This window comes from Pteropus alecto, unplaced genomic scaffold (genome assembly GCF_000325575.1).
Source record: "Pteropus alecto unplaced genomic scaffold, ASM32557v1 scaffold45, whole genome shotgun sequence".
NCBI lineage: Eukaryota > Metazoa > Chordata > Mammalia > Chiroptera > Pteropodidae > Pteropus > Pteropus alecto.
In genome coordinates, this window is record NW_006442491.1 from 21,130,503 (window position 1) to 21,146,092 (window position 15,590).

At 32.8% G+C, this 15,590-nt stretch overlaps 1 protein-coding gene across 2 annotated transcripts in view; it reads right to left on the reverse strand.

Annotated features, from left to right (window-relative positions):
- Positions 1-15,590, reverse strand: part of NCOA6 (nuclear receptor coactivator 6) — an 85,696-nt gene that overhangs the window by 52,820 nt on the left and 17,286 nt on the right. For both annotated transcript variants that reach the window (XM_025039807.1, XM_025039808.1), the window contains exon 3: positions 2,806-2,911. The gene's annotated coding sequence lies outside the window, so the exon portion shown is untranslated. The remainder of the gene's footprint in view (positions 1-2,805; positions 2,912-15,590) is intronic.

A 15,590-nucleotide genomic window follows, 5' to 3' on the forward strand; every position in this document is an offset into this window, starting at 1 on the left:
TATGGGTGGTTTGATCCTCTTCTTTATCTACTCTGTTTATTTCCACTAATATACTCTTCATCTCAGATAATGTGTTCTTCATTTCTGACTGGTTCTCTTTTGTAGTTTCTATTTCCATTTTTGTTTTTTATCTCTTTGTTAAAGTTCTCACTGAATTCATCTACACTTCCCCTAAGTTCACTGAGCATCTTATAATCAGTGTTTTGAATTCTGCATCTGTTAAATTGCTTGACTCCATTATTCCTGGATCTCTGTTCTGTTCTCTCATATGGTTTCTGCTTCTTTGTCTTCCCATTTTGGCTGCCTTCTGTGTCCATTTCTAGGTACTAAGCAAAGCTCCTAAGTCTCCCGGTCTTATTAGTGTGGCTTTGTGTAGTAGGTGTCCAGTGGCATAGTCCTGAGAGGGGCTCAGCTGCAGGCCAAGTTTAGCCCCAGACTGTGCCCATCTGGGGCTACCTGTTAAGATTCAGCAAGCTATCTACAGATGCTGTGCTTATAGTTGCCTTAAGAAAACACACCAGAAACTGAGGCCAGCTGCCACCAGTGACCTATGTAAGAATAACCAACCATTCTTTAAGAGAAATGCAGCTCAGAAGGAGAGATTATAGTTAACTATCTTGAGACTCATTTGCTCACTTACGATTACTTATCACAAAAGAACATGTGTTATTATTTCTCTGGGTTTGCTAAGATTAACCACCATTTATCTTGCTCACCCACATAATAAATTTCCAGATTACTTCTTGATTTCACTTCTTATTGGGTGCTCTTTTGATCTTTTACAAAGAACTGAAGAACAAATGGGATATCTGGGAGAAATTTAAAAAGCAAGCATATTATTTATTCTACCTTTCAAATATTTCAGGGAAGCCAAATAGCTCCAGTTGATGAAGGAAAGCTCTTTACTACAGATCTGCCAACTTAAATGTAAAAAAGAATGATACCATTAGAAAAATCACAATTTGCAATTCCTAATAAAATAATTCAGGCAAGGATCACTAATAAGGACAAAACATTATGTGAAAAATTGACAGAGAACAGTATATTCACATGATGTCAAAGTATCATCTCAGATTTGCTGTCAGGCAAAAAGAAAACTGTGACTTCACAATAGAGGACCTGATTATTACCACCTGAACACAATGATCAACCACAGCATCAGTAACAGAGAAACAATCAGAAATTATGTACGATATTAAGTAACCAACATTGCCAAAAATTTTTAACCTGAATCTAACAAGTTTTTAACAGGAGACAAAGGAACAACTTAAACAACACCATGAAGAAATAATAAGACAAATCTGGAGTGTAGGATTTCTGCAGCATAGTTGGCTTGACTTCAATAAGTCTGGGGTCATGGGGGAAGAAAAAGGTGGGTAAAATTATTCTACATTACAAGAGATTTAAGAGGCATAAAAATCAAATGCAATGTATAGTCCCTTATTGGATCTTGGTTTGAAAAAAAGATGTAAGGCACATTTTTAAGACAATTAGAGAATTGTTACTGATTTTGTTAGGTGTGATAATAATGGTGGTGTGGCTATATAGGACAGTGTTTCTATCGTTTCTTAAGAGATGTATATTGAAGCATTTAGGGTAAAATATCATGATGTCTGTAATTTACTTTAAAATACATTAAGCAAATAAGGCAAAATGTTAATAATGCTTAGATGTAGGTGATGGGTATATCGGTATTATTTGTACTATAATTTTATATATAGTTGAAATTATTCATAATAGTTTATTTAAAAAAAAAGAAAAAACAAGTATACCAGCAACGTGATACTAATCCAAGGTAAAACTCCACCAGACATCAACAAGGCTTAGAAGATTACTTATGAACATCTTCCAAATCACAGCAGGATTAAAAAATATAGCAGAATTAAAAAATATATTTAAATATATATTTATAAATATATGAATTTATATATAATATATATTATATATATTCAGCTACCTACACCAGTCCTTTCTTTTCAGATTTCTTACCTGGTGCAGGCAGCTGAATAATGGGTAAAAACTCACAGGCTATTCAGATTATCTGATTTAGCTGCTATTTGAGAAGACAAGACACTGTTATCTACATCAGATATCATAAACTCACATGCCTACAGGGGTCAGGCAGGTAAAAGAACACTGGATATGAAATGCATTTGCATATACTGCGCACGAATGGTTTGGGCAATGGAATTACCAATCTACGCTGAGCAGCTGCAACTTTGTTTCAGCTTTTTGGAGAGATCAGAGGAGTCATGTAGGCCCAGAAATAATGTTCTGAATTTTAAGACAACTAAAATCCATATATTTCGTGAAATCTCCAGATTTTAAAACAGATTTACATTTTTGGAAAATATTCTATGGGCCAAATGAAACACACATAGGCCCACAAGCCACTGGTTTTCAACTTCTGAGTCTGACAATCCAGGTATGACTCATGTGATTGACTAGTATAGCACTAGGCCTGAGTGAACTATGCTGGGTCTGGTGTAGTGCTGGAGGAGACCAGACATTTAAAATGCATTTCAATGTTATGACGTTCCTCTTGGGAGGTCTGTGGACTCCCCAAGAAAAAAGGTATCAAGTAAGGTCGTAACTCCAGAGAAACAGAAGGTACTAAAACTTAGTGAATTTTGGCTTCATTATGCTGATATCTCCCATAACTGGCTGAAGGACTATCTTCTCCTTTGACAAAACACTAGATGATGAAGGAAACAGTTTTTTATTTGCTAAGTAACTTTGGTAGAGTCCCTCCATTGCTTGGAATTATGTTGAGTTGTATCCACTCTCACATAAAGTTTCACTTACCAAAACGTCTTTCTTAATTTTTATCATTTATCCACGTCATCTTCTATGTCCAAACAAGCTGACATTTTTAGGGCCTGTATTTCAAGGTAGTAGCCAAATAAAAATTCTAAAAAACAAAAAACAAAGAAAAGAAAAATAAAGTTACACTATTATATAGAAATCACAAGTAATCTGTTTTTGCAACAGAAGTTAATGCAAATATCTCAACAAGTCGACTTAGACATCTTCAGACAATGTTAAACTAGGGTTTTCTTTAAGTCCACAAAGAACAGTTTTTTTCCTGAGATCTTAAATCACTCATCAACGAGCATTCAAAGAGTACAGAAGCAAAACTCAGGGACATATACCAGTTTCACTTAAGAATCATGAAACTGAGACCTTAGGCCTTAGAGCCCTCCCTATACCTTCATTTCTAAATTTGTCAAATAAAAATAAATTAACGTCATGTCACACTGTTTGCAGATACTTGGTGCCAAAACCAAAATATTCTGTATATACACTAAATATAAGATGCAGTTCTTCTAACAGAATTTCAAAATTCACTTTTAAATTTCATAAAATATAGATTTGTTTTTTCTTATTTTACCTATAATATCTACACATTCTATTTTTTCCTTAAAAGTTTAAGTTCTAAAGTATTATTTATTATACACACAAAAATTATGCATGGAAATGCATAATTTTGACATGTTTCAGAAAAAATTTCCCACTTAATAAGATAATATTCATCTACAATGTCTTTATTTGGCTTTTAGGTTTTACATTACTGCCAAATATTGATTTTTATAATCTCAAAATTTTACCTGAATATATAGGTATTAATAAATAATTATTAGAGAAAAAACTACCCCTTAATTATTTTTTAATTCAAGAGAAAGGTATTTTTAAGTCTCCATGGAACATTAATAAAAATTAACCTTTAGGAGAGTCCATAAAGGAAATATCAATAAGTCCAAAAAGTAACAATGGGATAGTCAAATACTCTGATGACCATGTACTGAAATTATAAATTTTAAATAAAGTAAAAAATTAAAGGACTTTCTACTTTAAAACAACAAAACCCTTGGACTTGGGTTAAAAAAGAAATAAAATTGTAAAATTTCTAAAAAACAATAAGGAAAATACTATATATTGGAACTTAAAGAACAGTCAAGTAAAGAAAATTCACAGCAATAAATATAAAGGAGGGGGAAGGGGAGTAAAGGGGGAAGGAAGAGAAGAAGAAGAAAAAAAAATAATGAGTTAAATATCTAACTCAAAAGGTTAGGGAAAAAAACAATAATGTGAACTGTAAGAAAGCAAAATGAAGGAATTAATATAGAAAAAAGCAGAAATTAATCAGAAAACAGAAAACAGCAGAACTAGTAAATAAATCTAAATTTCGTACATTGAGGGGAAAAATCGGTAAAACAGTTAAACCACTAGTTAATCTAGTAAGTAAAAAGGGAGAAAGTCCAAATATATAAAATAAGAAATAAGAAGAAAACAGCAACAGAAACTATTTTGCTCAGGCTTTTGCTCAGTCTATGTAAATATGCTAATGCCCCAAATGCACCACATACAGAATTAATGGAAACAATATTAACCTTGTAGAGAGCAGGTAAGTCTAATGATCTGAAACTGTTCCAGAGGATACAAAAAGAAAGGAAACTTCCCAATTCTTCTTATGAAGCAAATATAACATGAGTATCGAAAGCTGATTGAGGGTGGATCACTTTGTAACTTATATATTTTTAAAAAGCTGATACAAACTGCATCAGGCAGAAAGCTACAGATCAATCTTTCCTATATTGCTCTTACATTGATGTAAAATTATAAATCAAACTTTAAAGAGAACAAAATAGTACATTAAAAGATTAATAATACATCATGATCAAGTGGAGTTTGTTCTAGGAATGTAAGGAAGGCTCAGTATGAGGAAACTAAGGGCAAAATCCTACAATCATCATCACAAGTATTAAAAAGTCATTTGATAAAATTCAACAACACTTCTTGATTTAAAAAAAAACCCCTCAAATAAATAGGAATACATGAACACTTCCTTAACACAACAAAATATATCTTTTCAGCTCAAAAATCAGCAGATTGCTTAACAAGGAAAGACTAAAGGCATTTGTTATCTAAAGTTGAGAAGAAGATAGATATCCATGATGTATTACTGAACACAGTAGAGGTATAAAGTCAGTAAAATTAAAGAAGAGTAATAAAGGTATAAAAATTGGAAGGATATAAAACTACCACTATTTGCAGATGACATAATTGTATTCTTGAAAATCTTAGAACATTAACCAAGAAAACAGAAAAAAATAAGAAAATCCACAGAACAAATCCACAGAGTAATCTGACACCATGCTGCCTAATATCAAATTATGCTACAAGGCCTATGTACTCAAAACAGAATGGTACTGGCATAAACACAGACATATAGATTAATAGAAAAGAACAGAAAACTCAGAAATAAACCCAAATCTATACAGTTATTTAATCTATGACAAAGGAGGCAAGAATGTACAAGAATGGGGTAAAGATAGTTTCTTCAATAAATTATGTTAGGAAAACTGGACAGATACATGCAAAAAAAAAAAAAATGAAACTTGACCACCTTCCTACACAACATAGCAGAATAAACTCAAAAGGGATTAAAGGCTTAAATGTAAGACCCAAAACCATAAAACTCCTAGAAGAAAACACAGGCAGTGAACTCTATGACAATTCTCTTAGTAATATTTTTTCTGATACATATCCCCAGGCAAGGGAAGTAAAAGAAAAAATAGACAAATGGGACTACATCAAACTAAAAAGTTTTTGCACAGCAAAGGAAACTATCAACAAAACAAAAAGACGACGCATTGAATGGGAGAAGGTATTCACCAATGACACATCTGATAAGGGGTTAAATTTCAAACTTTATAAAGAACTCACACAACTCAACACCAAAAAAAAAAAAAAAATCCAAATAAAAAATGGGCAGAGGACCCGAATAGAAATTTTTCCAAAGAGGACACGCAGATGACTAATAGACATATAAAAAAATGCTTAACCTCACTAATCCTTAGGAAAATACAAATTAAAACCATAATGAGGTATCACCTCACATCTGTCAGAATGGCTATCATCAATAAATCAACAAACAACAAGTGTAGGTGAGGATGTGGAGGAAAGGGAACCCTCATGCACTGTTGGTGGGATTGTAAATTGGTGCAGCCATTATAGGTTCCTCTAAAAAATTAAAAACAGAACTACCACATGACCCAGAAATTGCACTCTTGGGTATTTATCTGAAAAAAATCCAAAACACTTATTTAAAAAGATATATGCACCCCTATGTTCACTGCAGCACTATTTACAATAACCAAGATATGGAAGCAACCTAAGTACCCATCAATAGACAAATGGATAAAGAAGATGTGGTATATATTCACAATGGAATATTACTTGGTCATCAAAAATGAAATCTTATCATTTGCAATGATATGGATGGACTTGGAAGTTATTATGCTAAGTGAAATAAGTCAGAGAAAGTTAAATACTATATAATCTCACTCATATGTGGAGTCTGAAGAACAAAATAAACAAACAAAACAGAAACAGACTCAAAGTGAAAACTAACTCATGGTTGCCAGATGGAAGGGGCTGGAGAACTGATTGAAAAAGGTGAAGAGATTAAGAAGTACAAACTGGCAGTTACAAAATAATCACGGGGATGTGAAGTACAGCATAGGGAATACAGTAAATATAGTGCCAGGTGGGTACTAGACTAATAGGGAAGGAAGATCACTTTGTAAATTACATAAATGTCTAACCACTATGCTGTACGCCTAAAACTAATATAAAGTAATACTGAATGTCAACTGTAATTAAAAAATAAAAAAGAAAATAAAAAAGAATATTCACCAAAGTAGCATGATATAAAACTAATATGCAGAAAACAATAGCTTTTATTACATATGCAAAAGATCACCAGTAGATGAAAAAAAAATCTCATTTATAATAGCAAAAACGATTATTTAGGAATGAACTAAAAAGACATGTAAAACTGCAAGAAGAAAATTTAAAAACACTAATGAAGGAATCAAATCCAAAAAAGACCTGAACGAAGAGAATGACACATAAAATTCTTGGATAAAAAGATTCATAAATATCAATTCTCCCTAATTTATAATTTAACAAACCTAATAAAAATGCCAACTTCTTTTTTAAATAGATAAGCCGACTCTAAAATTCATATAGAAATAAGGGTCATGAAAACTCTGAATAATCGGAATAGTGAAAGGAATGTATCATAACAGATATCAAAACATAAAGTCTCAAAAATTAAAACTATGTAATACTGGAATATAAATAGATGGGAGACCAATGGAACAGACAAGAAATTCCAAAATTTTATCAATTTGCATACGGAATTTTAATATCTCATAAAGGTAGAAAAATAAATTTTTCACTAAATGAAACTAGGCAGCCACATAGAAAAAAAAATTAGAGCTATATGTCACATCAAGATAACTCCAAATGGATCCCAAACTTCAATGTAACAAATGAAAACACTAAAAGTATTAGAAGAAAGCACAGAAGAAATTTTGATAACCTTCAAGTGGGAAAGGTTTTTCTAACTACAAATCAAAATCTAAAACTATAAAAGATTGATAAATTCAAATACATAAAAAACAAATTCTGCAAGGAAAAAAACCTCATAAGTTAAAAAAAAGACAAAAATATTTGCAATCATATCACTGATAAAAGAGCAAATCTCTCATATATAAACATTATAGAAAAAAGCATACTGTATTTACAGTTATGGTATGTATATATGTGTGCACATATAGACACATAAAACAATTTGGATAAATTATTGTGTCCAAAAATGGACACAAGATATGATCAGAAAATTCAGAGAAAAAGAAATAGAAATGAACTTCAAACGTGTGAAAAGATGTTCAAACCTCATACCTAAGAAGAAAAAATAAGATTTTTTACTCATCAGATTAGCAAAAATCCAAAAATTTGATGATGCATTGGCCTGGCAAGGTTATGGGAAAATAGGTACTCTCATTCATTGCTAGTGGTAGTGAAAATTGGTGGAACATCAGCATTTATTTAATATCTATCAAAATTACAATTATATATACCATTAACCCAGCAATCTCACTCTAGTTAGTGATTTTTACAGACACATCTGACCCCACACAAGATGACATATATACAAAGTTTTTCACTAAAACATTGTTTGTAATAGCAAGATAGGAAACTACCCAGATATCCATCAACAAAAACTGATTACAGTATATCTAATACAAATGAAATGCAGTGAGAATGAGGATGCTCTCTATATACTGATATGAAAAGATCTCTAAGATAAGATACACTGCTCAAAGAGGAAAAAAAAAACAAGGAGTAAAATACTGACTACAGTATGCTTTTTATGAGAAAAGAGGATAAAAAATATTTTATATACACTAGTATTAAAGTACTCTAGAAGGATATACAAGAAACCAATAACAATAGTTATCTTCAAGGTAAAGGTAAAAAATCATGTTGTACCAGAAGCAAAGAAGTACTCAGACCAATGAGCCATCACAAAGACACAGGAGCCAGTTTTAAGGGGTTCCCACTGGCAAATTTGAGACAATTTGAGTATAAAAAAGAACAATGATAAACTGATTATAATATCACGAATAGAGAAGAGCCCTAATCCACAGTAATAGCTTAAAGAAAGAGTAAAAGAAGCCTATCATCTGCCACCATTGGAGATAACTAATACATCAACTCCTTATTCTGAAGATTGAGAATTAAGGAGAAATAATTAAGCGATTTACTTTGCCTTTTGAGAAGTGTTCATCCTCAGTAGAGAGGGAAAGCTCTCCTTTACAGAAGAATGCCAGTTAATAAGTGTAGAAGGAAAGGAAGAATTTTTAAAATCACCATTTTGCAATCTCCAATGAAATAAATGATTCAGGCAGCCATAAAAAACAATGAAATCTTATCATTTTTGACAACATGGATGGACCTGGAAGGTATTATGCTAAGTGAAATAAGTCAGAGAAAGACAAATACCATATGATCTCACTTATATGTGGAATCTAAAGGACAAAATAAACAAACAGAACAGAAACAGACTCAGAGATGCAGAGAACCACCTGATGGTTGCCAGACAGAAGGGTTTTTTTTGGGGGGGTGGGGCAAAAAAAGGTGAATGGATTAAGAGGTACAAATTGGTAGTTACAAAATAGTCACGGGGATGTAAAGCAAAGCATAGAGAATATAGTCAATAATATGGTAATAACTATATATAGCGCCAGATGAGTATTAGTCAGAGGATCACTTCGTAAATTATACAAATGTCTAACAACTATGCTGTACAGATGAAATTAATATAATACTGATTGTCAACTGTAACTGAAAAAAAAATTTTAAGAGGAAAGGTGAAGGGGAATAAGTTTCAAACTTCCAGGTACAAAACAAGTGATGGAGATGTAATGTACAGTACGGGGAAAATAGTCAATAATACTGTAAGTTATATAGTGTCAGATAGTGATCACTTCTTTAGGTACATATACAATGGTGTATATCTGAAACTAGTATATTGTATGTTAGCTATATTTTAATAAAAATCTTTTCAATTTTTTCACTCAAAGAAAGAAAGAAAAGAAATTATTCCAGCAAGGATGATCAAAAGATGCTAAATATCATTTGGTGAAACAGTTGGGGAACAGAAGATTCCCAAGGTGCCAGAAGATTATTCCACAGATTACTTCCTAACTGCAAAGGGGAAAATGAGTACCTTTACAATGGAGAGATCTGACAGTCACCAGCTGAACTAAGTGATCAAACCCAGAAGCAATTAGAGTCAGACCTTTCTTTTATGCCTCCTGATATAATGTAACCTGAAGTACAAGGCATCATCTATGATGTTATTATTACCAAAAATGCCTAACTTAGGTCTAAATTAAGACTTTGAACCTAATTTCTCCTTTATAGGAAATTCAGGAGATAGAATAACAAGAAAAATTACATACAGAAATTCTTACAAGAAAAAATTACATGAAGTAATCAATTACAAGAAGAAATACTCAGATCTAGAACTTGAAACATGCTACAATAAAGCTAATTTGGTCTCTTCAAAACCCAAAACCTTTGGGGAATAATTAGAAGGAGGACACAGTTCTAGATACAGGAGACAGAAGAGACATTACAACCAAATGCAATACATGAACGTTGCTCAACCTGCTTTGAAGAAAATAGCCATAAAATAATGTTTAGATATTTGGGGAAAACTGAATGTGAAATGAGTAACAAAAGATATTAGGGCACTTAAATTTTTTTTCTTGAGTGTGGTAATGTTATTTGTGATTATACAGAGAGTACTCTTATTCTTAGGAGATACATGCTGAAGCATTTAAAGCAGTGTCATAATGTCTGCAACTGATTTTCAAAGTATTCAGCAAAGATAGGCAGATAGAAAGAGGATGCAAATATAGCAAAATATCACTATTATTCAACTTTTCTGTGTGTTTGAAATTTTCATATTAAAAAGTTGAGGGTGTGTAAATAAGGCCCACCGGGCTGAGGGTGGGATCAAGACTTTTCAATGTATATCTTTTTTATGTTTTGATTTTTGAACCATGTGAATGTATTATCTATTGAAAACAAAAGCCAGCTACCTACCATTCTCTTAAACCCTTAGCAGCAATTATATTTTATTCTTACCACATATCAGACATGCAACAACAAAAATATCCTCTTTCTATTTCCTTGTTTTAAGGGAAGCTCTTCTGACCACATTTCTCCTGTGAGTCACTTAACAGTAAAGTAAGAACCTGGACCACATCATTACTAGGTCCTGAGCCACTGCAACCACCTCCAACACTATTCCCTTAGGCCAGTCTCCCACACTTGTTCCCCAATCCTACCCCACCCCACCCCCTTATCTTCAGGCTCTATTGTTCACACACTCTGTTCCTCCCTACCTACTGTCCTCTCATCCCACAGCTGGTTCCTTCAACAATGCTATCAGTGTCCTGGCCTCCCTTGCTCACCTATTCTTCAGTCACACAAAGTCCACCAACTGCCTCTCCCTCACCCAAACTGACTTGAAATTTAAGAGCTAGAAAGAAATTTACAGAATAATCAGTCAAACTCTCCCACTCTCAAAGAAAAAAATGAAATCTAGACAGTGGTATTGTGATTTGACTGAATTCACAGGCTAAGATTGTGGCAGCATCAGGACTAGGGATCCTGGTCTTTCAATTTCAAGTTCAGTGCTTCTTCCACCACATACCAAACTGTCTTCTCATCTGGGTGACTCTACCTACTCATACACAGTGCATCATTAGCAGAAATATCAGAACCAAGTGATCCAATCTATTTTACGTCAATACTCACTAATTAGAACTGCCTTAACTATTCCAAAATGGCTGAAGTAAGAATACCTGCGATTAAATGAGTATATTCTTTAAAAGAACTTCAGAAGCTCTCAATCTTGGTTACACATTATAATTATTTGGGGAAACTTAAAAATAATAATGCCTGAGTCATACTAGGTCTGCACTGTGGACTGAGCTTTAGGTATCTAAAACACAATCCAGGTAATGCTGACATGCAGCCCAAATTTAGAACCATACTTTTCATACACTGTTTTATACATTGCTCTTTAAAAACTTTGTTTCTTTAATTTTTTTTTGTTTTTAACATAGTAATATAAGACCATATTGTTTGTGAGAAAAATCAAACAAAACAGAATCTAAAAGTAAACTACATCACCCTGAATTCTATCTTGATCTTTTCTATGTCTGTGGCCTTGGAGTCTCTTATGCTTTCTTAGCTTCCATGTTGTCATTTAGAAAATCAGGGGCTAACATACTTTCCAGACCTAGGGACACCATGACTATTTAAACCTTGGCCATTTTATTTCAGTGTTATCGTATTTCCCTGAGAAACTGGAAATCATTTGGTGCAAGATGTTTAACTCTTTCTTCTTCCACTTTGTAGCTGTTCTCCACACTCTTCTCTCATCTTCCTCCTTCCAAAAAGTTAACCCCAAGCTAGAAGTGAAAATGGAGACTACCTAACAATGCCTGGTTCATCTCTATCATTGCCTCTACTCTAATTTTTTCATTAACATACATATGGAAACAATGAGTCAAAGTTATTAAGGCACTGGAAACTAGGACTGCTGTTCAAAGTACTGTTGGGTTCAAAGAACTGTTGAACTCAAAATGACTTTTATCAAGATGCAACAATAGAACCAGGCAGAAAGATAGAAGATTTTTAACTAACCTCCAAAGTGTGGTTCTGTCTCCTCCAACTACATGCTCCAAGGCGGTGATGGTGAGGTACACCAACCTACCACAAGAGACCCATTTAGAATGGTCACCGCTCTTACATGCCCATAGCCTTCCTTATCTACTTCAGATTCTATAACATACAAGTAGTACATACATCCTCGGATCTGAAGATGGACACAGGAAGGGCTGAGAGAACAAAAGCCCTGGGAGCATTACTTTGAGAAACTGTTATTTATAGCCCAGTCTTCAAACAATCAGAGAACAAATTCTCTTTTCCAAAGTCAAATTACCAGCCCAGAGGAATAGATTTCCTCCCCTCAATCAGCAGAAGGCACATAAATGAATGCTAGACACTAAGAAGTATTAAGAAACTATGTGCATCAATTAGTTCTTTAGCTTAACATCTGAAAGGAGAATTCATACAGCTACCAGGTAGTCAGTGAGGGAACCTATCTACACTATTTATTTGGCAACTGCTAGACCTGTATACTCCTCTCCATATTCAAGAAGGAACAACTGAGGGGATGGATTAAAAAACATTCCACAACACAAAAGAGAAACTCTGTATTTGTAATTCAGAAAATAAATCAAATACAGTACTCTGATCAAATTTGATAAAACACATATGATATCGAAGTTCACAAGTAGAAAAAAAATTAGTTGAAATGCGAGTAGAAATGAGAGAAAGGAAAAAGAAAAGGAAAAATAAGTAAACATGTCCAAGCAGAATTAAAATCTTTACTAGTAAAGATAAAGAGCAAAATACTTAATTAGAAAATGTGCGGATGATAAATTTGAGGAACTCTTCAAGAATAAAGAGGGTAAGGACAAAGTAATGAAAACTATGAGACCGATAAGGAGAGAAGAAATAAACTTCAATTGTTATCCCTGAAACAAATGGACAGAAACAATAATCAAAGATTTTTAAAAAGGGAAATGAAAATTTTCCTGAGTCAAAGAATATCCTGCATCTCTAGCTCAAAAGAACTCACAAAATACCAGGTAAAATTACTAAAGAGACAGTGATGACTAGATTTTTTTCTGGTAAAACTTTTAGATTTCAAGGATAAAGAAAATGTCCCACAATCACACAGGAGGAAAAAAAAGTCACACACAGGGGACCAGAAATCAGGCTGGCCTCAGATTTCTGCTTTTGCAAGATCAGAAGACAATGGCAACATAGTAAAGAATCAGGAATGGAAAATAATGAGACCAAATAATTCTGTCCCCTCCCTGGCCAAGTTATCATTCAGTGTGAAATCAACATAAAGATACTTTCAGGTGAAAGTATACTAATCAAGTACTTTTTCTAAATATATCTGAATAATTAACCAAAAACAAAGACCTTAAGACTAGAGATTAAATCAGTTAAACATAGGGCTAAGTTTAAATAATCATCAAATACTATTTTAAAAAAATAATTTTTGAAAAGACCTATAAGGTATAAAATAAAGATGAACTATTAATCATCATCTTCATCTGAGTTCCATGAACAATTTTGCTAATATGCTGTGTCATTAATTTAATGGGTTAAACACCCTTATTAAAGGATAACGAGTTTTAGACTAGGTCAAGGAGCATTAGTTTATTTTAGATATACAATAGGAACCATACAATAAGTAGTCTTTTATGACTGGCTTCTTTCACATAGCATAATTTTTTCAAGGTGTTGTAGCAAGTAACAGTACTTCACTTTTTAAATTACCAATAATATTTCTGTATAGAAATACCACATTTATTTACCCATAGATATTTGGGTTGTTTCTACTTTTCACTATTACAAATAATCCTGCTAGGAATATCTGTGTATGTGTTTTTATGTGAATGTATGTTTTCATTCCTTTGGGGTATATATATACACATATGCATACACCTAGTAGTGAAAATGCTAGGTCATATATCATCTCTATGTTTAACCTTTTGAGGAATTGCCAGATTGTTTTCCAAAGCAGTTATATCATTCCACATTCTCAACAACACTTATTATTATCTTTCTCATTATAGCCATTCTAGTGGGTATGAAGTGGATCTCACTGTGGTTTTGACTTCCCTGAAAGCTAATAGTGTTGAGCATATTTTCAAGTTTACTGGCTACTGGCATAATTTCTTTGTAGAAATACCTATTCAAATCCTTTGCCAATTTTTTAATTGGAATATTTCTCTTTATTATTGAGTTGTAAGAGTTCTTGATATATTTTAGATACAAATCCCTTATCAGCTATATGATTTGCAAATACTGTCTTCCGTTTTGCTGGTTGCTGTGGGTGATTTTTCTTTTTATTTAGTTCTCTTCTGATTGTTCATTAATGAATGTTGTATCATGTTTCTTTGTGCAGGGGATGATTTTGTTTTATAGTTAGGGACAAATTGGATGACTACCTAGAAGAATTTTTATTAAATTCTCACCTCACAATTTTCTTAGTCTGTTCGAGCTGCTATAACAAAATACCACAAACTGGGTGGCTTATAAACAACAGAAATTTATTTCTTACTCTTCTGGAGGCTGAGAAGTCCAAGATCATTATGCCAGCATGGTCAGGTTCCAGTGAAAACCTTCTTCCAGGATACCGACTGCCAAATTCTCAATGTGTCTTCACATGGTGGTAGGAGTTAGGGATCTCTGTGGTTTCTCTTATAAGAGCTCTGTGGTTTCTTTTATAAGAGCACTAATCGCATTCATGAAGGTTCTAACCTCATGGCTTAGTCATCTCCCAAAAGGCCCATCTCTTAGTACCATCCATCTCATTGAGCAGTAGGATCTTAATATATGAATTTGGGGGTGAGGGGTGTGTTCAGACCACAGCAACAATGTATACTAAAAAAATTCTAGCTAAAGTTAAATGCATTCTTTAAAATTAAGGAAAACATTAACATTCCAATAGAAAAATCGACCCCCAAAATGGACAATTTATAAAATCAGAAATAAAAATCATTAATAAAGTTTGTTACATTTCATAAGTAATCCAAGAAAAGCAAAATGAAATATACCTTCCTTTCAACATCGAATTGCAAAGAATTTTAAAATAAAATCATTGTGGTAAATGTACAATGAAATAGATTAACATTCATATTTTGTTTCAAAATGTTCATTCTCCTTAACATCTTTACTATAAACTTAACATCTAGGAATCTAACTTAATGAAATAAAGATGTGGTTAAAGATTTATATTCAGATGTTCACCAAAATATTAATAGTGAAAAATTTTGTGGGCAGTGAACACACAATGATATATATTGTTGAATTGTACACTGACACTGGATTTCATTAACTGTCACCATAATAAAAATAAATAAATTTTTAAAAATAGTGAAAAACTGGCAGCTAGCTCATAGTTCAACAAAAAATGGTTTAAACAATGCATGAAATATACTCAACTACTGCCTCTCCATTAAAATTCACGTTTTCAGAAATATTTAACGTCACAGGAAATGTTCATATCTTCAAATATAAAAAGTATATAAACTGCATTCATCATCTCAATTTTCTTAATTGTGTATGTTTAT